Here is a 27,671-nt window from a genome sequence, read left to right as displayed (position 1 = left end):
TAAAGGAAATATGGGATAGGACGGCCTGTTGTGGATGCAGCTGCTTTCAGAAGGGTGTGGCGAGGGGCTAGGAAGCTTATGGTGATCGATAGGGCACATAAGGAAGTGAACTGGGAAATCTCCGGATTCTGTAGGTCAAAGGGACTTGGCTAATTAAACATGAAGATATTGTGTTTGAATATTCTGTGCTCTTTAGACCTTATGTGGTGCACCTTTTGCTGCTAGGGAGCAGGCTGTATCTGGAAAGTATGAGGGAGGCCCTGGGAGGATGCAGGAGTGGGTCTTAAAGTAGTAAGTGGGGACAGAAGAATGCATCAGAGGAGGGTTTTTCTTGGGGCAGTGTGAGGGCTCAAAGAATGAAAATGTGGATAGACAGTTTACGGAAGAATGGGAGAAGTAGGGGAAAAGGGGTGGCAAAAGGAGAGCCAAGAGGTGGGCTAGTCCTGGGGCGGGCGGCCTAGAGAAGCAATATATAGCAGCAGGGGATAGAAGGGGGAGCACATGAGGACCGTGGGTCTTAACGTTGGTTCAAAGTTTTATGTGGCTAAGAACATGGGGCTGGGAGGCGTAGGGGTGGGAAGTTGGGGTGCTGATATTAGTGAGTTGTTTAAGACAAGATAGATTGTGCGGCTTAAACAAAGGATGGAAAGAAGTGAGCCAAACTTGTCCCGAATAAAGGGTCTTTTAAACAACAGACCACCCCCTCCCTCCCGGCCAACACCCCCTTGAGAAGAGGCGCAGGAGTAGTTCACACCAGGCCCCTGCAGAAGGGACTCCAACTGCCTGCAGAGCGTCCCGAGTGCATGGACTGCACATCACTTCAGCTACGAGGGTCACTGCCCACCAGGGCGGATGACCTTGTTTTAATTAAACTATGCTGAACTCCAGCTAAAGGAATGCTAGACGGCAAGAGAAAGACAAAGGACAGACCCAGCCCAGACACTCACAGCTTGCAGCCAACTTTGAATATGAAAGGCCAGACATGCTGCCTGCAGGAGGGGGCAAGACTTGCAGCTTTAAAAATCCCAATTATTTAGTAAGGGGAAGCAGTCCAGTGGGAACACTACCACCTGAACCTTCTGCGACAACTGACTCGACATTTCTGATTGCAGGAAAGCATTTGTGACCTCTGTGTTGCACAAGAAGACCAGCCGCAACCCTCCAGTATGAAACAATGCCACACACCTCCAGAAAGAGAGAAAACCACAACCCTCCAGTGAGAGACAATTCCACAACCCTCCAGTAAGAGACAATACCACAACCCTCCAGTGAGAGACAATACCACAACTTTCCAGTGAGAGACAATACCACAACCCTCCAGAGAGACAATACCACAACCCTCCAGTGAGAGACAATTCCACAACCCTCCAGTAAGAGACAATACCACAACCCTCCAGTGAGACAATACCACAACTTTCCAGTGAGAGACAATACCACAACCCTCCAGAGAGACAATACCACAACCCTCCAGAGAGAAACAACACCGCAACCCTCCAGTAAGAGACAATACCACAACCCTCCAGAGAGACAATACCACAACCCTCCAGTGAGAGACAATACCACAACCCTCCAGTGAGAGACAATGCCACACACCTTCAGTAAGAGAGAAAACCACAACCCTCCAGTGTGAGACAATACCACAACCCTCCAGTAAGAGACAATACCACAACCCTCCAGAGAGACAATACCACAACCCTCCCATAAGAGACAATACCACAACCCTCCAGTGAGAGACAATTCCACTACCCTCCAGTAAGAGACAATACCACAACCCTCCAGTGAGACAATACCACAACTTTCCAGTGAGAGACAATACCACAACCCTCCAGAGAGACAATACCACAACCCTCCAGAGAGAGACAACACCACAACCCTCCAGTAAGAGACAATACCACAACCCTCCAGAGAGACAATACCACAACCCTCCAGTAAGAGACAATACCACAACCCTCCAGTGAGAGACAATGCCACACACCTTCAGTAAGAGACAACACCACAACCCTCCAGAGAGACAATACCACAACCCTCCAGTGAGAGACAATACCACAACCCTCCAGTGAGAGACAATGCCACACACCTTCAGTAAGAGAGAAAACCACAACCCTCCAGTGTGAGACAATACCACAACCCTCCAGTAAGAGACAATACCACAACCCTCCAGAGAGACAATACCACAACCCTCCAGTAAGAGACAATACCACAACCCTCCAGTGAGAGACAATACCACAACCCTTCAGTAAAAGACAATACCGCAACCCACCAGTGAGAGACAATACCACATCGCTCCAGTGAGAGACAATACCACAACCCTCCAGTAAGAGACGATACCACAACCCTCCAGTAAGAGACAATACCACAACCCTCCAGTGAGAGACAATACCACAACCCTTCAGTAAAAGACAATACCACAACCCACCAGTGAGAGACAATACCACATCGCTCCAGTGAGAGACAATACCACAACCCTCCAGTAAGAGACGATACCACAAACCTACAGTAAGAGACAATACCACATCGCTCCAGTGAGAGACACTACCACAACCCTCCAGAGAGACAATACCACAACCCTCCAGAGAGAGACAACACCACAACCCTCCAGTAAGAGACAATACCACAACCCTCCAGAGAGACAATACCACAACCCTCCAGTAAGAGACAATACCACAACCCTCCAGTGAGAGACAATGCCACACACCTTCAGTAAGAGAGAAAACCACAACCCTCCAGTGAGACAATACCACAACTTTCCAGTGAGAGACAATACCACAACCCTCCAGAGAGACAATACCACAACCCTCCAGAGAGAGACAACACCACAACCCTCCAGTAAGAGACAACACCACAACCCTCCAGAGAGAGACAACACCACAACCCTCCAGTAAGAGACAATACCACAACCCTCCAGAGAGACAATACCACAACCCTCCAGTAAGAGACAATACCACAACCCTCCAGTGAGAGACAATGCCACACACCTTCAGTAAGAGAGAAAACCACAACCCTCCAGTGTGAGACAATACCACAACCCTCCAGTAAGAGACAATACCACAACCCTCCAGTGAGAGACAATGCCACACACCTTCAGTAAGAGAGAAAACCACAACCCTCCAGTGAGACAATACCACAACTTTCCAGTGAGAGACAATACCACAACCCTCCAGAGAGACAATACCACAACCCTCCAGAGAGAGACAACACCACAACCCTCCAGTAAGAGACAACACCACAACCCTCCAGAGAGACAATACCACAACCCTCCAGTGAGAGACAATACCACAACCCTCCAGTGAGAGACAATGCCACACACCTTCAGTAAGAGAGAAAACCACAACCCTCCAGTGTGAGACAATACCACAACCCTCCAGTAAGAGACAATACCACAACCCTCCAGAGAGACAATACCACAACCCTCCAGTAAGAGACAATACCACAACCCTCCAGTGAGAGACAATACCACAACCCTTCAGTAAAAGACAATACCGCAACCCACCAGTGAGAGACAATACCACATCGCTCCAGTGAGAGACAATACCACAACCCTCCAGTAAGAGACGATACCACAACCCTCCAGTAAGAGACAATACCACAACCCTCCAGTGAGAGACAATACCACAACCCTTCAGTAAAAGACAATACCACAACCCACCAGTGAGAGACAATACCACATCGCTCCAGTGAGAGACAATACCACAACCCTCCAGTAAGAGACGATACCACAAACCTACAGTAAGAGACAATACCACATCGCTCCAGTGAGAGACACTACCACAACCGTCCAGTAAGAGACAATACCACATCGCTCCAGTGAGAGACAATACAACAACCCTCCAGAGAGACAATACCACAACCCTCCAGAGAGAGACAACACCACAACCCTCCAGTAAGAGACAATACCACAACCCTCCAGAGAGACAATACCACAACCCTCCAGTGAGAGACAATACCACAACCCTCCAGTGAGAGACAATGCCACACACCTTCAGTAAGAGAGAAAACCACAACCCTCCAGTGTGAGACAATACCACAACCCTCCAGTAAGAGACAATACCACAACCCTCCAGAGAGACAATACCACAACCCTCCAGTAAGAGACAATACCACAACCCTCCAGTAAGAGACAATACCACAACCCTCCAGTGAGAGACAATACCACAACCCTTCAGTAAAAGACAATACCACAACCCACCAGTGAGAGACAATACCACATCGCTCCAGTGAGAGACAATACCAAAACCCTGCAGTAAGTGACGATACCACAAACCTACAGTAAGAGACAATACCACATCGCTCCAGTGAGAGACACTACCACATCGCTCCAGTGAGAGACACTACCACAACCGTCCAGTAAGAGACAATACCACATCGCTCCAGTGAAAGACAATACCACAACCCTCCAGTAAGAGACAATACCACATCGCTCCAGTGAGAGACAATACCACAACCTTAAAGTGAGAGACAATATCACAACCCTCCAGTAAAAGACAATACCACAACCCTCCAGTAAGAGACAATACCACAACCCTCCAGTGAGATACAATACCACAACCCTCCAGTAAGAGAATGCCACACCCCTCCAGTAAGAGACAATGCCACACCCCTCCAGTAAGAGACAATGCCACACACCTCCAACACATAGCTTCACACCTTGCCGCAAAGAACCCCGGATACACGATTGGTTGGCAAGAGCAGGGTCAGCTTTGAATCACGCTCTTGAGAAGTGGCAAGGACAGAGAGAAAGGCACAGGGATATGGGCTAGGCCAAATAGGAGACATACCTGTACCATCATGGAAGCCACATTTGCCTCCTGAAAGACTTAAGAAGCAGGAGCTTCTCATTCCTATGATAATGTTTACTCCTAAGATTGGCATTTAACTGCACCTCCAATACACACCACTTGGACAGCACTGACACACACACACACACATGCGAGCAAGTCTTGTGCAGACACTGATGGTCTTCGTGTCTACAAAAGGGACTGCAATTGATGGATGCTCTCTATGCAGCTACAGAGGCTCAACGACTCCTAATAGGCCCTGACATTGATTGTCCTGGGCTCTCATTTCACAAAATTCCCAGTCCACAAGAAACCCTGGAGTGTGCAAGCACGCCTCTTCAACCTCGCCCTTAACAGCTAAAAACACTGTTACACTGTTATTTGAACGCCCTAACGACGTATCCCTCCATTTCCTCTCTTCAGGCCGGATTCCTATTTTGGCCAACACCCCCCCCCCCCCCCAACACCCCCCCCCTCCAATCTCATCTGATCAGCAGCGCTGCATAGGCACTCTCCAAAGACACAATAATATAACGACTTGAACCTGTGCAGACCAGGGGCGTCTACTCACAGGAGCAGTATATTAACATTCAAGCCCAATGCCTAGATGACCGTGTCAGCCCCATCCCTCTCGAAGTGGCAATCAGTGCCGGCAGCCTCCGCCGGCACCACAATCATGTATTCATGCATTATGAATGAACACGTTTCCAATGGCGACGGCAGCAGTGGGTCCGCCGTGCCTTGGCACCACCGGCGAGGGGTCGATGCTCGGCAGGATCAAGGGGGGTGAAGGAAGGACGTCTCTAAAAGACAGCCTCTGTTCTGTGCCTGCAAACGAACAAAACGCTGAATCTGTTTACAGCGGGGGACTGTAAGCCGCGGCCTTTAGAACGCAAAGTCATCTGTGAACCTTGCAGCCATTCAAAGATTGCAGCGCAGTGGCAAACGGAGGCCAGGGCACATTTTATATATGATAGAGTCACATTTCACATCACTTGTGCTATCTAATGCCTGCCACCTAGCCTCATGAACGGTATCATCTATGTGCAAAATCCCCTACGCGTGTATGTGATTTCGGTGTGGCTCCCTTCCCCCTCAGCCTGCAGCTCTCCAGCTGCGTCTACCATGTATAAATAAAGCACAGAAAACACACACACACACAAATCACAAAGAAACACAGAAGAGCACTCACCCATTTCTGCAGAAAAAGCCAATTCAGCAGGAAGCAGGAATGACAGTCCTGCTGTGGGCCATGTCCACGACCTCCAGGGATGCGCGAGAAGGAAGCATCGTTCTGGCTGACGGCAAGTTCCGGAGGATGTCAAGAGACCGGGGGAAGGACTGACTCCCTTCCCCAGCTGGGGAGCTCGCACTGCAGGGAAGGCAGGTTGCTACTGGACGAGGTGAGCCTCCATGGCAGGTGGGGGGCAGGAGATGGCGCGCACAAAAGGAAGCTCGGTGTCGTCATTAGGGGAGAGAAATCCTAGGTTTGCTGACTCGGGGGGAGCCCCTGAAAGGAGCCAATCCAATCAATCTGCGTTTAGTGCATCTCTCCCTCTTGCCCCCATCCTCCCAGCCTGCGTTGGAAGACTGCAGCAAACGGTGCAAGGCATTGTGGGATAGGATGCAGCAGAGGGCTGGGATGAGATGCGTTGGCTCTTGTTCATAAATCAGCGATCAGCTGTTTCAGCCTCAGTGGTCCATGGAGCGTGGTCGCAGGGATGTCACCGCGGATTAGGGGAGGAGGAAGGGGGCGGGGCCAGGACCTTTCTGCCCCTATGCAGACAGCACTGTAGGAACAGCCGGCTCCAGGGAGGGCGCGGCGAAAAACATAACTCTTCTGCCAAATGTGAACGACGAGAAGGCTGCGGAGGGCGCCGCCTGAGGGGGAAGTGGCAAGCACTCAACGACGAGGCACACCGCATGGCACTCTAATTCCTCTCAGGCTCGTGAGAAGAGAAAGCATGCGATAATTGATGCAGCGCTCTCGCTGCGTCACACGCCCACTGTACTGAATACAGTGAGTGCGCAGTGGAGCTGGGCGAGCCACTGGAGGCTCGAGGAGGGCTGGAGCCAGATGACGGACTCTGGCTCAGCTCGCGCTCCTCTTGGACCTTCGACCCCCAAAACGAGGCGAGCTTTCGTGGCTTCTGCCTGCCACCCACGCTCTACTTAGCGCAGTACTGTAAGAAGGACAAACATTAACCCATCTACTGGCTGAATCGCTCAATCTGAAACAAGAAAATATGAAATCAATCACGGCTTCCCCATTTGAACAAAGTTGTGATCGTAGGCAAATGTTGTATATCACAGTTCGCACTTTTTCTTCATTATTGCATATGAGAACATCTTGAAATATGTGAGTTTAGCGTGTGCGCTGCACAATATCATCCCTTGTGTTTGTTTTAATTGAATATAACAGCAGTTCTTAGCCTTTTGACTTCTGTGGCTCCCTACTCAATAATTTCTGGAATCCGGGGACCCCCACAGAGTCAATATTGAAAGCTGGGGACTCCCAGCCTAAGCAATTTTTATTTGAACTTCAAAACAATACACAAAAATACAAAAACAAGTATGCACCATGAAAATGCTCAAATATTGAAATCTTTTGTTTAATTCACGATCAAACATAGAAAAAGTTATCACATTTTCAATTTAGTTTCTTTATTTGTACGTTCTTTATTCGTTTTAATTTATTAATTGTTATATTTGTTTAATTTTGAAAAACAATTGCGGATCCCCTGAATAGCCCTTGCAGACCCCTAGGGTCCCAGGACTACAGGTTAAGAAACACTGGGCTATATATAACATTGCTCCATGCATAATAAGAATATAGCCACATATCGAGTACATATGACAACTCCCTTGCCTCTTAGTTAACCAATACCATTGTCGTCAGGCCAAGGAGTCGGTGTGGGATGAATGCTTCTAAGTTCATGTTTAACCCCTTCAGTGCCCATGACGAGCTGGACTCGTCATGGGCCGCGGTTGCGCTGTGCCCATGACGAGTCCAGCTCGTCATAGACCCCGCCCGCTAATGCAACGGCCGGCACAGGGCGGGGAAAGGGGCGGGCACTGAAGGGGTTAAAAACTATCACTTTCAATGCAGTGATATACCACCCGATGAACGACAGTGAAACTATTCCGTATGTTAAAGAAATATGCTTTTTTGAATTCTGACACAACTTTATCATATTTTTACATGATGTTTATTGCATGATCTACATGCCAAACATGTTCATAGCTCAGCTCGTACACTAGCTCTTAGAACCAAGCCAGACATTAGACTCAGCTCTCATTGTTAATCTGCTGGCTCAACCACCTCAAATAAGCAGGATTTCCAAGCAAAAATAAATGCATTTAGGATCACCAGCCAAGCCTTTTATCTTTTTCAACTGTTTGCAAATGAATAATTTCTCTCAGATATGTATTTTCAGTGTATAAAATATTTAACTCTGGGGGTACGAGACATATATTAATAAATGTATCTCAATGGTGTCATTTTTCACTCTTATCACACACTTTGATGAATAATCCCAGCGATTAAAACCCCATGTAAATGTGTTTAACCCCAACGGAGAGGATCTGGAGCTTCAGGGTGATGAATCATGTAGGCGGGATGAAGGACTGTCCCGGAAACTGCAGGTTATTTCTAAATTCTACCATTTGCAATATGTAGCGGCGTGCTCGCAGGTCAGTGGCCTTTATAATCCTCTTTAGACCACTTCACAGGACGTTCATCTGCATTGCCTTCCTTGGTAAACACATTCTTCAGCCTGCTGTCTGTGTACAGCAGAACAACATTATTGTCTGTTCAGACTACTCTTTATAATCCTGCGCCAGGCCACAAGAGGAGCCAGAGTGCTTTACAATACTGCTAATCCGACTTACAAGGGGGGGGGGGCGTATTTTTGGGGAGGAGGGGGAGCGAGGGGCAATTTTCTAGATATTACATAATCTTACAAGCTGCACCCTGCTTCAAAGACCCTCTGAGGTTACAGAGTGAGGGACAGGTGTAGTAATTCCAATTTGTAAGGAGAAATCCAGCAGAAACAGGTCCAGGTTAAATTAGTATTTATTACTAACAAGGAAACTCCAGCCACATCCAAATACAGCTTCAGGAATAAACACCTGTCATCAAACTGTTCATTTAACTATATACATTCTAAATAGAATATCAAGCAAGGCAAGATACTCAACTATGTACATTCTATGAGGAACACTCTGCAGAGGCAGAATAATAATAGAAACCAACAAAGTACAATAAAGTATATCACACAAGGCATTTGAAGCAGCTTCTTGCATTTTACTATTAACCATCTGTATATTTGGAAGTAGTGGTCATCTACGTGTATGAACACACCCCAATATTACAAAAGTTAAAGAGAAATATTTTATGTCAGAATGAAGCACAACGATGGAACGCCTAGTAGCCATTTAAAACATGACATCCCTGTTGTGTCATTTGGAAGGGGAAGCCTTTGTCTTTAACAACCAGGCTGCCAGCCACCGCCCTGCTCAGTGCCCTTCAAGTCATTTCCAATCTTAGAGTCAGAATTTTTCACATGGGTCCTGAAGGTTCCTCAGCTTCAGTCCTCGCTGTAGAACCCGCAAAGCTGCCATAAGGTCCAGAGACTCAGCAAAGACCCTGTCCAAAATGATAATGGTAAAGGTCAAGTGAGCCTCTGGACCAAGATGTATTAGGACCACAGGACTTGTGTATGATGTGTGTACACCAACCCCATGATATCCAGTACTACCACCAATAGTACAAACAGTAAAGTAAAGGCACCCAAGCTTTATCATGTGCATGTTTCTGGGCAACTGAACTGCAAATATCTTTGAAAGGAGAGTGCTCAATCCACCCGCCGGTACTAAAAACAGTATTTTGTTTGTTTTTATTTCTATTTTTAAGATATTCAAAGAAGCACTCCTTCTGAGAGGTGGAGTCTCTGCATTATTTTATGGTGAGATTTCAACCATTTACTCATCTGGCTGCTAGGTGTGCCTTCAATTGAGAAAGTTTAAAAGGCAATTACTGTATTTAAGGACCCACTTATGCATTTGCCTCTTGTGGTACAAAAGGATGTGTGTGTCACAGACACTACTCACCAACAGGGGCTTTGTGCTTCTGCTTTTGTCTGTACATAGCGGTGTGTTGATGGAAGGAAAAATAGCATTGCCGCAATATGTCAGTGTGAAGATAAGACTAAACTTGTTCTACAGATGCCAGCTTTGGTGGGAAGACTGATGTGATGGGAATTAAACAATGATAACAGACAGTGCAGGAGGCGACCAGGTGTGGGATGTAGAAGGGACAAACTGGATAGATGAAAAGGCAGCCTCCGATGACAAGAAGAACCCCGAATAGAGTGCTCCTTGGGAGGGGGGTGGTGTGTGCTCATATGAGGGGAGTTGTGAGAACTTCACCTGAAATTCTCAATGAGATATTTTATTTGTTTACAAGTTTTTCCTTTAACTTGCTTTTCTGTTCGCACAAATGGGCAATAACCAGTGTGTATTACTCTTACAGTAGATACTGTTTTAAATGTATTTAACGTTTACTTCTATTTTTGTTTGTTTTTTGCATTAAATGATCTGCCCTGCATACATTGTGCCCTTTCATTTGTTTAAATAACTTTGTTTTTACTTAATATAATATTCAAGCCCAACGAGTCTTGCCAGTAACTCTGGAGAGTGTTTGTGCTGGCTAACAGTTACAAACTGCACACCCTCAGGGCCAATGGCCTGGAAAACTGAGCAGACCTGGCAACCAGAATGAGGAAGGCACTGCTGTAAGATTGTTTTACATCTTTGGTGAATTCTGTTTTCTATTTTTTTCTTTGTATTTATTTATTTAAATATTTAGGCTAAAACACTGTTGCTTAAGGCAACTAGAAACTAAAAACAGCCCGACAAAAATATTCAACCTTGCACTTACCCAGGGGCGGTGGGTGAGATTTTAAAGTGGTGGGGCGCAAACGAATTAGCATACAGCACCGTAGCGAGCGAGCGCAGCGAGCGAGCCCGAACCCCAAAAGGGGGGTTTGGGGGGGTTACCCCCCCCTAGAAAATATTGAAAAAAAAGAAGAAAAATCAGGCATTTTCAAGCAAATTTGAGAAAGCAGGAAGGTTAATAAAGCAATTGTGAAAGTGCAGTTATTACATTAATAGATGGCATAACATAGGTAGCTGCTTATTCAGTATTACCACAGAGCTTCATACATTCTGTCCTATTATGCTCAGGTGCTGAATTCAGACTATAAGACTCATGGAAATCTCAGCTCTAAGAGTAGAAGAAGTTGCACAGCAGTGTAATTGGAGTAAGTGGGGTAGATTGGAGTAAGTGGGGTAGATTGGAGTAAGTGGGGTAGATTGGAGTAAGTGGGGTAGATTGGAGTAAGTGGGGTAGATTGGGGCGGAGTGGGGTAGATTGGGGCGGAGTGGGGTAGATTGTAGTAGACTGGAGTAGATTGGGGTACATGGGTGTGAAGTGGGCTAGAGTGGGGTGGGGTAGACTGGAGTTGAGCGGGGTAGACTGGTGTATTGGAAAGGGGTAGATTGGAGCGGGGCAGAAAGGGGTGGGGTACATTGGAGTGGAGTTGGGGTAGTCTTGAGAAGAGCGAGTGGAGTTGGGGTGAAGTGGAGTTGGGGTAGACTTGAGAAGACCAGAGCGGGGAAGGCATGGGGTGGGGTAGTTTGCTGTGGAGTAGACTGGAGTGCAAGATTGTGGGAGAGTGGAGTGGGGTAGATTGTAGTAGAGTGGAAAACATTGAGAGGATTGCAGTGAGGTAGATTGCAGTAGGGTAGATAGGCAGACTGGACTGGTGTAGATTGTGGTTGAGTGGATTGGAGTAGATTGTAGTGATGTAGATTGTAGTGGAATGAGGCAGGTTGGGGTGGATTGGCCAGGAGTGGAGAGGGGTAAAGTTGGGTAGACCCTAGTGGGGTAGACTGTAGTGAAGTGAGATAGAGTTGACTGAAATAGATTAGTAAAGAGTGGGGTGGGTAGAGTTAAGAGGGTCAAATGGTGTTGAGTGGCTTAGATTGGAGTGGCATAGAGTGGCATGTCAAAGTCGAGGGGCATGTCTCTGAATCAAAGGGCATAGACTGAAGGAGAGTGTTGCAGAGTGGAGCGGCGTAATGTGGAGTATCCATCGTGTGGTAGCACACTGCCTTTACAGACAACACATTTCCAATTGAAATGACCATAACATTGGTACAGACATGCAGATTTTTAGCGCATAAATGATAATGTGTGGAAATAGCATTGGCTAGTGTATTGTGTTTTCATTGTATTCAAATATTTGTTTCCAGACTCCAATACAAAAATTAACTTCATTATCTATTTATAATTCTAATATAGTGTGAAATATCAGCACTTTTCATATTTGTTGTGTGCTAGAAAAAACCCTTTCCATTTCATAGCAAGATTTCACATAACTCTCTCACTTCGAAGTCAGAGAAAGAAAAGTAAACACCAGGCTCCCAGAATGAAAGCGGCTGACATTTGACCTTTGTATTTCAATAACCAGCAAACGTGACAAGAAAACAAGTGCAAAAGGGTAATAGCTCAGTTCATCACCCAATGAGACAACTGCAAAGCAGAAGCTAAGGCAAACACAGGCAATCACAGATATTGAAGTGCAGTGTCTCACAGTATGCATAATATATCAGAAGCCCACTAGGAAAGGTGCAATAAAGCACACAATACTAGAGATTCATTGTCGACAATCCTAGAGTCACGGAGTAAGTCATTTTGATTACGCTGCCATCAGATTGACCCTAATCATAAAGTGTACATTTTGAATGAATCCCATTCAGCAGAGATTTAGAATATAACATATTTAACACATACCTAATCCAGTATAAAATATTCTCTCATTCGCAAATCTAAGAAAGGTACCTTAAGACATGGAAATACATAAATGCATGATATATGTATTGTATCACAACTAAAGCATTACCCTAAAGTGCTTAAGTGCAATCATGATTATGCGGTGTCAAAGTGTATTCTTCGCTTCTAGCCACACCTTCGCATGACTGCTCTCAGTTCACCAGTCTGTGTGTTTTAATTACTACAGGCCCCCCTGCTGTCCCTGCTCTTGTTAAGGACCCTTGATGCCACAGTGGAAGAATACATTTCAGGAACAATACAGAGCTAGGCAAGCAGAACATTAAAAGAGTGCCGAGCCAGAGTCCAGGCAGTGCTCTGTGTGGTGTATAATTTGCCATGTAAACCTATGCTAAAGGCTCAAATTTTAAAAAGGTAGATTTGTTTAACTTGGATGCGTTTTAGTTCAGAGACCTAGAATTAATTTCTGCATGGACTGGAATTTATGAGAAGTTATTGGTTCTAAATGTCAACTTTGAAACATTCATGCCTGCGAGGACGATGCTTTTAGTGAACCAAGAGGCAAGTCAGCCGTCATGTGAACACTGCATAGGTTTTTATAACATAGGGGGTATTATTAAAGTCTTTTAAACAAATGAGGTTGTTGATGACACATCCTTAATTGAGTTTTAAGGTAGGATGATAACAGAAAAGAAGGCACAGTGAAATAAGTTAATGGGCCAGGGAAACACACATTTTGCCAAGCAGATATACCATTTGAAACCAGGTTTCTTGGTTTTACGTTGCAACATTTAGCCTCTCGATGAGGCGGCGTAGTGACAAACATAAGTGTGTGGGTGACAGAAACCACAAGAAGACTTGGCGTGAAGTTCCAAGAACACTTCTTTCAGAGCCAGAGCTCAACATCTGGCTCTGGCCTTCAAAGGCTCACCTACCTCTACAAAAGTAACTTTGAAATATCCAAAATACTGACATTTTGTTGCAGGATCAGCTTCACAATCATTATAATTATAGTTCCAATTACACCTAAACTGTCAATGACGGTTTCTTCCTGTCGAGGGATGAATCCTCCTGCATGGACACAGCTCCACGAATGACCCTACACTCACACTGGTTCACGATTCCCCCAGCACTCGCACTGGTACTTCGGTTACGCATTTCTCACACAGCTCATCTTTCACGCTTCCCGTCCTGAGACAAGACCACACTGGTCACCCAGTTCTCACATGGGCACCCTATTCACCCTGCACTCACTACTCACCCTGTACTTCCACAGGCATACCTTTCACCCTGCACTCACACTGCTCACTCCGTGTCACCCAGCACTTACACAGGCACACCTAACACAGCATACATTTAATTACCCAACTCTCGTGAAAGTGTACATACTTTGAATATCTGTTCTTCCTGCATTAGTGCATGCCTACTCTCCGTAACTAAAATACCAGTGCAAGAGGGGAAGAGTGCGCTGAGGAATAGCACAGGAAAGAAGACTGAGTGGGAACCAGAGGTGGCTGAGTGGGAGGTGGGATTAGTCTTAGGCCCTGAGGAATCAGCCAAAAGGGAGTAGATAAAGCAGGCAAAGGCTGCTGGAGGGCAGCAGCACAACAGATGAGGTTCAAGCACTGCAACTGTGGCTGTGAGCTTGTGTGGGAATCGAGCAGGGACTGATCGCTAAGGGTATAGCGCAGGTGGGGTGGAAGAAATCCCATGCCCAACACTGAGCCCCAATGGATTTCATAACGACCACTATGAAGGAAGGAATAGGTCACCTACAGCCACAAGTGCTGTTTTGCAGCTTTTGAAGAAATGATGTAGACCGGCATCTAGGCTGGTTTTCATTCTTTTCCTTTAATGCCTTTAGTGCGGCATTTCTACCTGCACACACTGTGCCCTTGACTTCCAATGAAATGTAGAATTCAGTGAATAGTGATTAACGGACTATATAGACTTGGGTGGCACAACGAGTAAAGTTGGTCACTCTGAATACATAACCTTTCTGGTTGAAGGCATGTGCCAGACCCAGTTTAGGGGCTGAGCCACGGCCATAGGGCAGGGGTGGTTCACCTCAGATCTCCTGTAATCTGTCCTACTATGGCTTCGCAAACTAGGCCAAGTACAACCCCTTCAACACGAATTTCAGTGGTACCGCTGGTGAACAGCCACAGGCTTCTCAGGAAAGTAGGGCAGGGGTGTACAAACTGAACGCTCCGCAGCACAAAATTGTAGGTCCAACTCACTGCTTTAATTTGATACGAAAAGGACTTTAATAAACACTTAAAACGGTATATGACAGCAGTTACAAATCAGCCGGCCCAGCATTTCCCCATGTTTCCCCAACCGATCCTACCTGTGTGTCCTCAGTCCTCAGCCACCGTCCAGTCCACGAGTCACGACGACCACGAGGCTCAGGCGACGCGCACGAAGTGAACCCGACCGTTACCGGATCCAAGCAGCACGCTTACCTTACGTCAAGCTCGGCATCCAATCAGGATTGCCCCTGCTCATGCTGCGCGGTGACCGGCCAATCCTGGCGCAGTGGCGCTGCATGCAGCGCCAGGATTGGCTTGGAGGGCATAGTGACTGCTCGCCCTGTCGCCCTTTTGCTGCCAGCGCTGCCGCCAGCAGGTCCTGCACCCCCCCCCCCCCTACTAGCTAATGGGGCCGGCCTGGGTGCGCATGCTCGGGCAAGTTGCTGCCCGAAGTATACATGCGGGGAAAGGGGAAAAAAAAAGTTTTTAGACCTGTCAATCATCCGGCTTCAAATCAATGACCACACCAGCCAGCCCGCCCCCCTGCACACTCCCGATAAAGTCGGGTGCTGCCCGGCGCCGCCGGAATAATGTGCGCAGTAAATGGTAATTTGGACATTATATTTTAATTATTTAACGCGGGTATTATTTAACGCGGGTCCAATCAGCAGGGCTGGTGGGGCTACGCCCCTACGCCCCAATGGACGCACCGCGGCTGCACTTACCTGACAACCCTCCACCACTTATGCCCTCACTGTTCTTGCTGCAATAAACTCCGGGGAGCTACAGAGTCTATTTCAGGGCTCAGCGGTGACCCAGGCCCTTCAAAAGCTGGTGTCCAATGATTGGTTCGGAGGGGGATGGTCCGACCCGGCCTACAGGGTGGAATTAGACGACTTGGGTTTCTCCCGCATTCTGGACCGCCTGTATGGCGCTCCCATCCCCGCTTCCTGCCCCGACATCACTAGAGCGATCTTCCTGGCCTGGCGAGCGGCGCTTCGCCATACCCGGTGGACCGGGCGGCTGACTCGCGCCACTCCCCTTTGGCATGGGGCATGGCTGCGGGACGTTGCGGACCTGGAAGGTTTTAGATCATGGGACCTGCTCGGCATCTCCCAGCTGGGGGATGTCTGGCGGGGGGGACGCATGTGCTCATACGCGGAACTGCAGGCGCGCTTCTCCCTTCACTCATCTCAATTTTATAAGTACCTCCAACTGCGACATGCCATACGCACCTACACCCCTCTGGACGTTCGGCTGCCGGACCACAGCCCCCCGGAGGCTCAGGTCTTGCTGGGTAACCTAGGGATGGGGGGTGTTTCCCGAATACACCGTTCTCTTATTAACAATACCCCCGTGGTCCAAGACGGCTTGAAGGGACGGTGGGAGGAATGGGTGGGTCCCCTGGACGAGGTGGACTGGCGGGATGCCCTTATGGCCCCCCGGCTGGTGACGGCCTCCGCCAAACTGCGGCTGATTCAGGTTTATTATCTTCACACTGCCTACCTCACACCGGCGCGTCTGCACCGTGCGGGCCTCTCCGTCGACGCATCTTGCCCCCGCTGTGGGTTTGACCCGGCCGACTTCATGCATATGGTGTGGTCATGTCCGGAATTAGGGGGCTACTGGAGGGGCATAGAAGCCGATCTCACAGAGGTATTGGGCTGGGAGGTGCCACACAACCCTAGACACACCCTTCTGGGCATCACTGACGGTCTAGATGGCACACGTGCTGAGAAGCTATTCCTTATGACAGCGTTAATGGTGGCGAAAAGAGATATTGCAGCGGCATGGAAGCACCCACAGCCGCCTACCCTGGCCAAATGGAGTGCTGGTGTGGACTGGTGTGCGGCCCAGGAATGGACCCTCTATTAGGCGAGGGGCTGCCCTAAGAAATATCGTAGGGTATGGGGGAAATGGTTGGGCAATGTATTCTGAATAGGTGCTTCGGGGGGGTGGGGGCGGGGGAGGGGGGCTTCGGGTGGGGGCGGGGGGGTGCTGTGGTCTCATACCGTGCGATTGTACAGTGGTGGCTTGACAGGCTCAATGTTTCTTGTGTTGTGTCTTCTAAAACCAATAAAACTTGTTTATCAAAAGCTGGTGTCCAGTGGCTCCAACCCCACAGGGTATTGCCTGGTAAGTTAAATCGCCAGTGCAGCCATGGCTATGTGTAGCACGTAACCACATGGAAACGACAGGCACTGCTAAAAGAAACACACAGTACTTGGATATATTGTCGAGGCCAGGGAACTTCCTTCAGCGTCAGCCATTTGTATATTGTAAAGCTCCTTTTGAACCTTAGTTCAATCAACTTCCATTTTGGGATTCCCTTACAGACCCTTCTAGGTTACACAAATTATTGTAGACAGTCTTTTGCATGTTATATATTAATACATTTTATTGTGGGTTAAATGGTGTGCTAGCCAAGTGAATTAAGAAAGTGACTTTATGCCCATGAGTTAAGTAACGAGTAAGCTTTTGCAAGGGATGGGGCACCTACACATTTTGTTCCTAATGGCATTATATTATTCCTGCGTTAAAGGGTGCATGCTAACGCCATAGGAAATCTATACAGTCTTTTTTTATCCTTCATTGATCTGTCTTACTATGTCAACTTATTGTGATCAATGTTTTTCGGCCCCTCCTAATTATCTGATGGGCCTGTCATAATGGTACTGATAGATTTTGCTATATTCACAATTGAGTATGGAACAATGTACGAGTGAAAGGTACCCACAAGTTTGTTCTGTTTCTGTCATAGCTTTATTTGGAGTTCAAAGGGTTTTTTCATCTACTTTTCAGGGTAATATGTTTCTTATCTGTGTTTGCCATCTATGAAAATCAGGGAATAGCATTAGATGCCTATTTCCTTGATTTACTGATAAATTAATCTCCATTTTGACTGACAGTGATAGAAAACCTTCTCATTCGGTTATCAGGTTTAACTCAGTGTTAACCACGGTGGGACAGTCTCTTCAGCTGATGCAGGTGCAGTTTTAAGTTCAACGCAAAGTCGCCCACAGTGGAGGAAGATCTGGTTTCTACACAAGAGCCTTCTACTGGAGAGAGGCTAGGAGGGGTAAAGAACCAAACTGAGAGACCGGTCTACAGTGTGTTTTTCTGGCAGTGGGAGGGGGCATTGAGATCTATATGTACGAGAGGAGACACGGTGGGAGATCACTTTGGTTCCATGAGAGGGCTGGAGTAATGTTAGGAGCAGTGGTAGGCTGTAAGCCAACCTGCTCTGATATAGATGACAATTAGAGGTAGTGAAGGAGAGCAATTGATAAGCTTGGATTGTCCTTTGTACTCTTGTCATTGCCACTGTGACCGCTGATGTAAAGAGTTATAGATGTAGCACTCAAGTATACAAAAAGTGATGGATCAAATGTCCAAATTAATCTCAGCTACTGGTAATTACTTGGGGCACAGCAGCCCACTCCATCTTTATTTTGCACACCATGCCACCTCATTTTGGACCCTGTCCTATGCAAATCAGCCTTGACCCTGCACCAATAGGAGTTCAGCCTGAACTGACCAGACCAGGTTATCATTGAACCGGAACACAAGCAGCCCAAGACCTGCTTCACCCAGGAGCAGGATCAAGACTGATTTGCATATGGCAGGGCCCAAACTGAGGTGGCATGGTGTGTAATATAACGAGGGACTGGGATGTGGCCCCTAGTAATTACCAATGTCTGAGATCATTTCAAGCTTCCCATCCATCAATTTTTTTTATAATTCAGGACTTATAGAGGTGGCAGTTTAGGGGACACAAATCAGCTGCTGAGGGACTAAGGGTGGGTAATGAGTGATGTACCCAGGGGTAAAAGGGTATGTGTACTCACTTCCACTACTTCTTGTATTTTGGTGAACCAACAGCCTTGGAATTTGGTGACAGGACAGAAGAAGTGAATATGATGTAGCTGTAGGAGTGGAATATATTATACCTTTCAGGTGGCAGAAAGGAGTGGGGGGAGGGGAATGTTACCATAATTCGTTCACTGAACTTAAGTATGGTAATACTGATGATAATTTCCTTTTATGGAGTGTTTAATGCCACAGTGTATTTCTATTTATATCTACGGTAAATAACAAGTGTCACTATTAAACAATGTAATAGAACTTTTTTAATCGACCGTGGAATGTTGAAAATGTGACCTGACCTTGCTGTGGTTCATGTTGCAGAGAGAATTAAGTTTTGTGCGCCATCATACCTGCTATAAGGTGATACAAACACACTCTCAACTAAACATACCACACAGTAATCTACTACACAGTGTTAAGACAGAACCCCCAACATACATTCAACACAACAAGCTAATGGTTACCTTTCACTCGTACACAGTTCCACACTCGACTGCGGATACAACATTGTCCATCAGTACCACTCTGATGAAGGCCGCCATATAATTAGAATAGGCCGAAATACATTGATCACAATAAGTTGACATGGTACAACGTAGCTCAAATATACCACAACAGTTTACTATGGTACCCACCGGCATTCACTAATTTCAATCACGCATAACCAATCGACCTAGAGGATGTGCAACTGATGAAAATGTGACCTGATCTTGCTGTGGTTCATGTTGCAGTGAGAATTAAGTTTTGTGAGCCATCATACCTGCTATAAGGTGATACAAACACACTCTCCACTAAACATACTACACAGTAATCTACTACACAATGTTTAGACAGAACCCCCAACATACATTCAACACAACAAGCTAATGGTTACCTTTCAAGTTGACATGGTACAATGTAGCTCAAATATACCACTACAAATTACTATGGCACCCACCAGCATTCACTAATTTCAATCACACATAACCAATCGACCTAGAGGATGTGCAACTGATTTGGTCGATGTGTCCTCCACACTCATACATCAAACACCAACAATTTAGACTGCGAAATATTGAAGCTGAATTATTCACCTAACAGGAACATATCCCTGCACAGCACTGATAACATCTCATCATAAGCTGAATGACACTCCAAAACTAATCAGGTCACCCGACTACCGAAAAGCTCTGTGATGACCCACTAAAGGCACAGTATGGTTTTACAAATGCCAAAAACATAATTAGGGTTTTAACTACATAGAATTGGAGAGTAGGTCCTGTAAATGCTAAAATGTTGGTAAAGTGCAGTTGTTGAAGTGGAAGTGAAGAAGGCAGTGACCTCATACAGCTGTTCAAGTGTAACCCGAGGTTATAGGTGCATATGGAGAAAAGAACGGTGAAGACGAATGTCACGCCCACCTGTCACAAAATCAGCCGAAACCGGCCCTTGAAAACAGCTCGGCTGCAAACCCTCAGACCCCCAAGGGGGACGGCCGAGCAGTTTGTCAGGGCCGGTTTCAGTTCCCAGTCCGGCCCTGGGGGCTTGACTGTGTCACAGCCTGCAAGGGGAGGAGTGGTGGGCACTTAAGTGCGCAGGACGGTTTGGCCGGCCGTCTTGTATTTTCAGTGTATAAAATATTTAACTCTGGGGGTACGAGACATATATTAATAAATGTATCTCAATGGTGTCATTTTTCACTCTTATCACACACTTTGATGAATAATCCCAGCGATTAAAACCCCATGTAAATGTGTTTAACCCCAATGGAGAGGATCAGGAGCTTCAGGGTGATGATTCATGTAGGCGGGATGACGGACTGTCCCGGAAACTGCAGGTTATTTCTAAATTCTACCATTTGCAATATGTAGCGGCGTGCTCGCAGGTCAGTGGCCTTTATAATCCTCTTTAGACCACTTCACAGGACGTTCATCTGCATTGCCTTCCTTGGTAAACGCATTCTTCAGCCTGCTGTCTGTGTACAGCAGAACAACATTATTGTCTTTTCAGACTACTCTTTATAATCCTGCGCCAGGCCACAAGAGGAGCCAGAGTGCTTTACAATACTGCTAATCCGACTTACAAGGGGTGGGGGGGCGTATTTTTGGGGAGGAGGGGGAGCGAGGGGCAATTTTCTAGATATTACATAATCTTACAAGCTGCACCCTGCTTCAAAGACCCTCTGAGGTTACAGAGTGAGGGACAGGTGTAGTAATTCAAATTTGTAAGGAGAAATCCAGCAGAAACAGGTCCAGGTTAAATTAGTATTTATTACTAACAAGGAAACTCCAGCCACATCCAAATACAGCTTCAGGAATAAACACCTGTCATCAAACTGTTCATTTAACTATATACATTCTAAATAGAATATTAAGCAAGGCAAGAAACTCAACTATGTACAGTCTGTGGAACACTCTGCAGAGGCAGAATAATAATAGAAACCAACAAAGTACAATAAAGTATATCACACAAGGCATTTGAAGCAGCTTCTTGCATTTTACTATTAACCATCTGTATATTTGGAAGTAGTGGTCATCTACGTGTATGAACACACCCCAATATTACAAAAGTTAAAGAGAAATATTTTATGTCAGAATGAAGCACAACGATGGAACGCCTAGTAGCCATTTAAAACATGACTTCCCTGTTGTGTCATTTGGAAGGGGAAGCCTTTGTCTTTAACAACCAGGCTGCCAGCCACCGCCCTGCTCAGTGCCCTTCAAGTCATTTCCAATCTTAGAGTCAGAATTTTTCACATGGGTCCTGAAGGTTCCTCAGCTTCAGTCCTCGCTGTAGAACCCGCAAAGCTGCCATAAGGTCCAGAGACTCAGCAAAGACCCTGTCCAAAATGATAATGGTAAAGGTCAAGTGAGCCTCTGGACCAAGATGTATTAGGACCACAGGACTTGTGTATGATGTGTGTACACCAACCCCATGATATCCAGTACTACCACCAATAGTACAAACAGTAAAGTAAAGGCACCCAAGCTTTATCATGTGCATGTTTCTGGGCAACTGAACTGCAAATATCTTTGAAAGGAGAGTGCTCAATCCACCCGCCGGTACTAAAAACAGTATTTTGTTTGTTTTTATTTCTATTTTTAAGATATTCAAAGAAGCACTCCTTCTGAGAGGTGGAGTCTCTGCATTATTTTATGGTGAGATTTCAACCATTTACTCATCTGGCTGCTAGGTGTGCCTTCAATTGAGAAAGTTTAAAAGGCAATTACTGTATTTAAGGACCCACTTATGCATCTGCCTCTTGTGGTACAAAAGGATGTGTGTGTCACAGACACTACTCACCAACAGGGGCTTTGTGCTTCTGCTTTTGTCTGTACATAGCGGTGTGTTGATGGAAGGAAAAACAGCATTGCCGCAATATGTCAGTGTGAAGATAAGACTAAACTTGTTCTACAGATGCCAGCTTTGGTGGGAAGACTGATGTGATGGGAATTAAACAATGATAACAGACAGTGCAGGAGGCGACCAGGTGTGGGATGTAGAAGGGACAAACTGGATAGATGAAAAGGCAGCCTCCGATGACAAGAAGAAACCCGAATAGAGTGCTCCTTGGGAGGGGGGTGGTGTGTGCTCATATGAGGGGAGTTGTGAGAACTTCACCTGAAATTCTCAATGAGATATTTTATTTGTTTACAAGTTTTTCCTTTAACTTGCTTTTCTGTTCGCACAAATGGGCAATAACCAGTGTGTATTACTCTTACAGTAGATACTGTTTTAAATGTATTTAACGTTTACTTCTATTTTTGTTTGTTTTTTGCATTAAATGATCTGCCCTGCATACATTGTGCCCTTTCATTTGTTTAAATAACTTTGTTTTTACTTAATATCATATATTCAAGCCCAACGAGTCTTGCCAGTAACTCTGGAGAGTGTTTGTGCTGGCTAACAGTTACAAACTGCACACCCTCAGGGCCAATGGCCTGGAAAACTGAGCAGACCTGGCAACCAGAATGAGGAAGGCACTGCTGTAAGATTGTTTTACATCTTTGGTGAATTCTGTTTTCTATTTTTTTCTTTGTATTTATTTATTTAAATATTTAGGCTAAAACACTGTTGCTTAAGGCAACTAGAAACTAAAAACAGCCCGACAAAAATATTCAACCTTGCACTTACCTGACAACCCTCCACCACTTATGCCCTCACTGTTCTTGCTGCAATAAACTCCGGGGAGCTACAGAGTCTATTTCAGGGCTCAGTGGTGACCCAGGCCCTTCAAAAGCTGGTGTCCAATGATTGGTTCGGAGGGGGATGGTCCGACCCGGCCTACAGGGTGGAATTAGACGACTTGGGTTTCTCCCGCATTCTGGACCGCCTGTATGGCGCTCCCATCCCCGCTTCCTGCCCCGACATCACTAGAGCGATCTTCCTGGCCTGGCGAGCGGCGCTTCGCCATACCCGGTGGACCGGGCGGCTGACTCGCGCCACTCCCCTTTGGCATGGGGCATGGCTGCGGGACGTTGCGGACCTGGAAGGTTTTAGATCATGGGACCTGCTCGGCATCTCCCAGCTGGGGGATGTCTGGCGGGGGGGACGCATGTGCTCATACGCGGAACTGCAGGCACGCTTCTCCCTTCACTCATCTCAATGTTATAAGTACCTCCAACTGCGACATGCCATACGCACCTACACCCCTCTGGACGTTCGGCTGCCGGACCACAGCCCCCCGGAGGCTCAGGTCTTGCTGGGTAACCTAGGGATGGGGGGTGTTTCCCGAATACACCGTTCTCTTATTAACAATACCCCCGTGGTCCAAGACGGCTTGAAGGGACGGTGGGAGGAATGGGTGGGTCCCCTGGACGAGGTGGACTGGCGGGATGCCCTTATGGCCCCCCGGCTGGTGACGGCCTCCGCCAAACTGCGGCTGATTCAGGTTTATTATCTTCACACTGCCTACCTCACACCGGCGCGTCTGCACCGTGCAGGCCTCTCCGTCGACGCATCTTGCCCCCGCTGTGGGTTTGACCCGGCCGACTTCATGCATATGGTGTGGTCATGTCCGGAATTAGGGGGCTACTGGAGGGGCATAGAAGCCGATCTCACAGAGGTATTGGGCTGGGAGGTGCCACACAACCCTAGACACACCCTTCTGGGCATCACTGACGGTCTAGATGGCACACGTGCTGAGAAGCTATTCCTTATGACAGCGTTAATGGTGGCGAAAAGAGATATTGCAGCGGCATGGAAGCACCCACAGCCGCCTACCCTGGCCAAATGGAGTGCTGGTGTGGACTGGTGTGCGGCCCAGGAATGGACCCTCTATTAGGCGAGGGGCTGCCCTAAGAAATATCGTAGGGTATGGGGGAAATGGTTGGGCAATGTATTCTGAATAGGTGCTTCGGGGGGTGGGGGCGGGGGAGGGGGGCTTCGGGTGGGGGCGGGGGGGGTGGTGTGGTCTCATACCGTGCGATTGTACAGTGGTGGCTTGACAGGCTCAATGTTTCTTGTGTTGTGTCTTCTAAAACCAATAAAACTTGTTTATCAAAAGCTGGTGTCCAGTGGCTCCAACCCCACAGGGTATTGCCTGGTAAGTTAAATCGCCAGTGCAGCCATGGCTATGTGTAGCACGTAACCACATGGAAACGACAGGCACTGCTAAAAGAAACACACAGTACTTGGATATATTGTCGAGGCCAGGGAACTTCCTTCAGCGTCAGCCATTTGTATATTGTAAAGCTCCTTTTGAACCTTAGTTCAATCAACTTCCATTTTGGGATTCCCTTACAGACCCTTCTAGGTTACACAAATTATTGTAGACAGTCTTTTGCATGTTATATATTAATACATTTTATTGTGGGTTAAATGGTGTGCTAGCCAAGTGAATTAAGAAAGTGACTTTATGCCCATGAGTTAAGTAACGAGTAAGCTTTTGCAAGGGATGGGGCACCTACACATTTTGTTCCTAATGGCATTATATTATTCCTGCGTAAAAGGGTGCATGCTAACGCCATAGGAAATCTATACAGTCTTTTTTTATCCTTCATTGATCTGTCTTACTATGTCAACTTATTGTGATCAATGTTTTTCGGCCCCTCCTAATTATCTGATGGGCCTGTCATAATGGTACTGATAGATTTTGCTATATTCACAATTGAGTATGGAACAATGTACAAGTGAAAGGTACCCACAAGTTTGTTCTGTTTCTGTCATAGCTTTATTTGGAGTTCAAAGGGTTTTTTCATCTACTTTTCAGGGTAATATGTTTCTTATCTGTGTTTGCCATCTATGAAAATCAGGGAATAGCATTAGATGCCTATTTCCTTGATTTACTGATAAATTAATCTCCATTTTGACTGACAGTGATAGAAAACCTTCTCATTCGGTTATCAGGTTTAACTCAGTGTTAACCACGGTGGGACAGTCTCTTCAGCTGATGCAGGTGCAGTTTTAAGTTCAACGCAAAGTCGCCCACAGTGGAGGAAGATCTGGTTTCTACACAAGAGCCTTCTACTGGAGAGAGGCTAGGAGGGGTAAAGAACCAAACTGAGAGACCGGTCTACAGTGTGTTTTTCTGGCAGTGGGAGGGGGCATTGAGATCTATATGTACGAGAGGAGACACGGTGGGAGATCACTTTGGTTCCATGAGAGGGCTGGAGTAATGTTAGGAGCAGTGGTAGGCTGTAAGCCAACCTGCTCTGATATAGATGACAATTAGAGGTAGTGAAGGAGAGCAATTGAAAAGCTTGGATTGTCCTTTGTACTCTTGTCATTGCCACTGTGACCGCTGATGTAAAGAGTTATAGATGTAGCACTCAAGTATACAAAAAGTGATGGATCAAATGTCCAAATTAATCTCAGCTACTGGTAATTACTTGGGGCACAGCAGCCCACTCCATCTTTATTTTGCACACCATGCCACCTCATTTTGGACCCTGTCATATGCAAATCAGCCTTTACCCTGCACCAATAGGAGTTCAGCCTGAACTGACCAGACCAGGTTATCATTGAACGGGAACACAAGCAGCCCAAGACCTGCTTCACCCAGGAGCAGGATCAAGACTGATTTGCATATGGCAGGGCCCAAACTGAGGTGGCATGGTGTGTAATATAACGAGGGACTGGGATGTGGCCCCTAGTAATTACCAATGTCTGAGATCATTTCAAGCTTCCCATCCATCAATTTTTTTTATAATTCAGGACTTATAGAGGTGGCAGTTTAGGGGACACAAATCAGCTGCTGAGGGACTAAGGGTGGGTAATGAGTGATGTACCCAGGGGTAAAAGGGTATGTGTACTCACTTCCACTACTTCTTGTATTTTGGTGAACCAACAGCCTTGGAATTTGGTGACAGGACAGAAGAAGTGAATATGATGTAGCTGTAGGAGTGGAATATCTTATACCTTTCAGGTGGCAGAAAGGAGTGGGGGGAGGGGAATGTTACCATAATTCGTTCACTGAACTTAAGTATGGTAATACTGATGATAATTTCCTTTTATGGAGTGTTTAATGCCACAGTGTATTTCTATTTATATCTACGGTAAATAACAAGTGTCACTATTAAACAATGTAATAGAACTTTTTTAATCGACCGTGGAATGTTGAAAATGTGACCTGACCTTGCTGTGGTTCATGTTGCAGAGAGAATTAAGTTTTGTGAGCCATCATACCTGCTATAAGGTGATACAAAAACACTCTCCACTAAACATACCACACAGTAATCTACTACACAGTGTTAAGACAGAACCCCCAACATACATTCAACACAACAAGCTAATGGTTACCTTTCACTCGTACACAGTTCCACACTCGACTGCGGATACAACATTGTCCATCAGTACCACTCTGATGAAGGCCGCCATATAATTAGAATAGGCCGAAATACATTGATCACAATAAGTTGACATGGTACAACGTAGCTCAAATATACCACAACAGTTTACTATGGTACCCACCGGCATTCACTAATTTCAATCACGCATAACCAATCGACCTAGAGGATGTGCAACTGATGAAAATGTGACCTGATCTTGCTGTGGTTCATGTTGCAGTGAGAATTAAGTTTTGTGAGCCATCATACCTGCTATAAGGTGATACAAACACACTCTCCACTAAACATACTACACAGTAATCTACTACACAATGTTTAGACAGAACCCCCAACATACATTCAACACAACAAGCTAATGGTTACCTTTCAAGTTGACATGGTACAATGTAGCTCAAATATACCACTACAAATTACTATGGCACCCACCAGCATTCACTAATTTCAATCACACATAACCAATCGACCTAGAGGATGTGCAACTGATTTGGTCGATGTGTCCTCCACACTCATACATCAAACACCAACAATTTAGACTGCGAAATATTGAAGCTGAATTATTCACCTAACAGGAACATATCCCTGCACAGCACTGATAACATCTCATCATAAGCTGAATGACACTCCAAAACTAATCAGGTCACCCGACTACCGAAAAGCTCTGTGATGACCCACTAAAGGCACAGTATGGTTTTACAAATGCCAAAAACATAATTAGGGTTTTAACTACATAGAATTGGAGAGTAGGTCCTGTAAATGCTAAAATGTTGGTAAAGTGCAGTTGTTGAAGTGGAAGTGAAGAAGGCAGTGACCTCATACAGCTGTTCAAGTGTAACCCGAGGTTATAGGTGCATATGGAGGGAAGAACGGTGAAGACGAATGTCACGCCCACCTGTCACAAAATCAGCCGAAACCGGCCCTTGAAAACAGCTCGGCTGCAAACCCTCAGACTCCCAAAGGGGACGGCCGAGCAGTTTGTCAGGGCCGGTTTCAGTTCCCAGTCCGGCCCTGGGGGCTTGACTGTGTCACAGCCTGCAAGGGGAGGAGTGGTGGGCACTTAAGTGCGCAGGACGGTTTGGCCGGCCGTCTTGGGCCGGCCAAACAGTCATGCGCACTTTGCATGTTCCCAACCAGGCTAAAATACACAGCCTGGTGAGGA

At 46.4% G+C, this 27,671-nt stretch overlaps 1 protein-coding gene across 6 annotated transcripts in view; it reads right to left on the bottom strand.

The window, feature by feature from the left end:
* TRIM2 (tripartite motif containing 2) overlaps window positions 1-27,671 on the bottom strand; it is a 403,084-nt gene that overhangs the window by 218,969 nt on the left and 156,444 nt on the right. For 2 of the 6 annotated variants that reach the window (XM_085641685.1, XM_085641684.1), the window contains exon 1: window positions 5,968-6,594. The exons of the other annotated variants lie outside the window; for them this stretch is intronic. The gene's annotated coding sequence lies outside the window, so the exon portion shown is untranslated. Of the gene's footprint in view, window positions 1-5,967; window positions 6,595-27,671 lie in introns of those variants that run through there. 6 annotated transcript variants of the gene reach the window in all.

Source organism: Triturus cristatus, chromosome 2_2 (assembly GCF_964204655.1).
Source record: "Triturus cristatus chromosome 2_2, aTriCri1.1, whole genome shotgun sequence".
In the NCBI taxonomy this organism is placed as follows: Eukaryota; Metazoa; Chordata; class Amphibia; order Caudata; family Salamandridae; genus Triturus; species Triturus cristatus.
This window is presented reverse-complemented; position numbering and strand designations above follow the sequence as displayed.